The sequence below is a fragment of the Durio zibethinus genome, chromosome 1 (assembly GCF_047325235.1).
Source record: "Durio zibethinus cultivar Kanyao isolate XHJ-2024 chromosome 1, ASM4732523v1, whole genome shotgun sequence".
NCBI lineage: Eukaryota > Viridiplantae > Streptophyta > Magnoliopsida > Malvales > Malvaceae > Durio > Durio zibethinus.
The window spans coordinates 13,957,501-13,960,000 of NC_143162.1; the positions used below are offsets into that span (position 1 = coordinate 13,957,501).

A 2,500-nucleotide genomic window follows, 5' to 3' on the forward strand; every position below is an offset into this window, starting at 1 on the left:
ATGGAGCGTGCGCGCCTTCACCATCCCGTTCATGGTGGGTGCCCGGGCGGTGTCACGACTCTTTTTATCGTGAAAAAATGAAATGACTCTCGGCAATGGATATCTCGACTCTCGCATCGATGAAGAACGTAGCGAAATACGATACTTGGTGTGAATTGTAGAATCTCGTGAACCATCGAGTCTTTGAACGTAAGTTGCACCCCAAGACATTAGGCCGAGGGCACGTCTGCCTGGGTGTCATGCACCATCGGCCCCCTCCGACCCCCCACTCGTCGGGCTCCGGGGGAAGGGGGCAGGTGGAAGATGGACTCTCACGATCCCGTGGGTTGTGGTTGGCCCAAAAGTGAGTCCCCAGCAACGACAGCACCGTAACCGTCGGTTGTAGAGCTCTTGGCATGCCTCGTCCCCGGTGACGCACGCTCATTGTCCATCCAGACCTTATCGGACCCCCTGCATCGCTTGGTCAATGCTCGTATCGTGACCCTAGGTCAGGTGGGATCATCCGCTAAGTTTAAGCATATCAATAAATGGAGGAAAAAAAACTTACCAGGATTCCCCTAGTAACGACAAACGAACCGAGAAGAGCCCAGCTTGAGAATCGGGCACCCCTAACGTCCGAATTGTAGTTTGGAGAAGCGTCCTCGACGGTGGATCGAGCCAAAGTCTCCTGGAAAGGGTCACCGAAGAAGGTGAGAGCCCCATTGTGCCCGGACCCTGTCGCACCACGAGGCACTATCCACGAGTCGGGTTGTTTGGGAATACAGCCCCAATCAGGCTGTAAATTCCATCTAAGGCTGAATACGGGCGAGAGACCGATATCAAACAAGTACCACGAGGGAAAGATGAAAAGGACTTCAAAAAGAGAGTTAAAGAGTGCTTGAAATTGTCAAAAGGGAAGCAGATGGGGGTCGACGATACGTCCCGATCGGATGTGGAATGGCGAGAGTCGATCCATCGATTGGCTCGGGGCGTGGACCGACGCGGGTCACGACGGTGGCCCAAGCTCGGGCTTTCGATGTGCCCGTGAAGACATCATCATCGTGATCATGGAATGCAGCACACGTTGTCTCGACATGCCTCAGCACCAGCATGCTCCAGGCATTAGCCTGCGGGCTCCCCATCCAGCCTGTCTTGAAACACGGACCAAGGAGTCTGACATGCGTGCGAGTCAACGGGCCAGAAAACCCGTAAGGTGCAAGGAAGTTGATTGGCAGGATCCCTCGCGAGTGCACCACCGACCGACCTTGATCTTCTGAGAAGGGTTCGAGTGCGAGCATGCCCGTCGGGACCCGAAAGATGGTGAACTATGCCTAAATGGGGCAAAGCCAAAGGAACCTCTGGTGGAGGCCCTAGCGATACTGACGTGCAAATCGTTCGTCTGACTTGGGTATAGAGGTGAAAGACTAATCGAACCGTCTAGTAGCTGGTTCCCTCCAAAGTTTTCCTCAAGATAGCTGGAGCCCCCGTCGAGTTCTATCAGGTAAAGCCAATGATTAGAGGCATCGGGGGCGTAACGCCTTCGACCTATTCTCAAACTTTAACGAGAGCTCCAAGTGGGCCATTTTTGGTAAGCAGAATTGGCAATACGGGATGAACCAGAAGTCGGGTTATGGTGCCCATCTGTACGCTAACCCGAAACCCACAAAGGGTGTTGGTCGATTAAGATAGTAGGACAGTGGTCATGGAAGTTGAAATCCGCTAAGGAGTGTGTAACAACTCACCTGCTGAATCAACTAGCCTCGAAAATGGATGGCGCTTAAGCGCGTGACCTATACCCGACCGTAGGGGCAAGGGCCAGGCCTCGATGAGTAGGAAGGTGTGGCAGTTGTCACAAAACCCGAGGTGCGAGCCCGGACGAAACGACCATCAGTGCAGATCTTAGTGGTAGTAGCAAATATTCAAATGAGAACTTTGAAGGCCGAAGAAGGGAAAGGTTCCATGTGAACGACACTTGTACATGGGTTAGTTGATCCTAAGAGACGGGGGAAGCCCGTCCGACAGCGTGTCCCGCGTGAGCTTTGAAAGGGAATCGGGTTAAAATTTTTGAATTGGGATGCGACGGTTGACGGCAACGTTATGGAGTCTAGAAACATCGGTGGGGGCTAGAGTTATCTTTTCTGTTTAATGGCCCGCCCACCCTGGAAATGGCTTAGCAGGAGGTAGGGTCCAACAGTCGGAAGAGCGCCACACGTCGAGAAATCAGCAGAGTCGAAAGACCCTATTGAGCTTGACTCTAGTCCGACTTTGTGAAATGACTTGAGAGGTGTAGGATAAGTGGGAGCCCCCGAGCGAAATTGAAATACCACTACTTTTAACGTTATTTTACTTATTCCGCGAATCGAAGGTGGGGCACGACCCCTTCTTTTAGACCCAAGGCCGACCTCGGTCGATCGATCTGGGCAGAAGATATTGTTAGGTGGGGAGTTTGGCTGGGGTGACACATCTGTTAAAAGATAATTCAAGTGTCTTAAGATGAGCTCAACGAGAACAGAAATCTCGT

The 2,500-nt window shown here is 52.4% G+C and overlaps 1 non-coding gene and 1 pseudogene across 1 annotated transcript; both read left to right on the forward strand.

Annotated features, from left to right (window-relative positions):
* Window positions 1–84: 84 nt before the first annotated feature.
* Window positions 85–240, forward strand: LOC149520473 (5.8S ribosomal RNA). Its single transcript, XR_016326393.1, has one exon. It is a non-coding gene; the product is annotated as a 5.8S ribosomal RNA (ribosomal RNA).
* A 238-nt stretch (window positions 241–478) lies between these two features.
* The window catches only part of LOC149520474 (25S ribosomal RNA), a 2,723-nt pseudogene continuing 701 nt past the window's right edge, over window positions 479–2,500 (forward strand).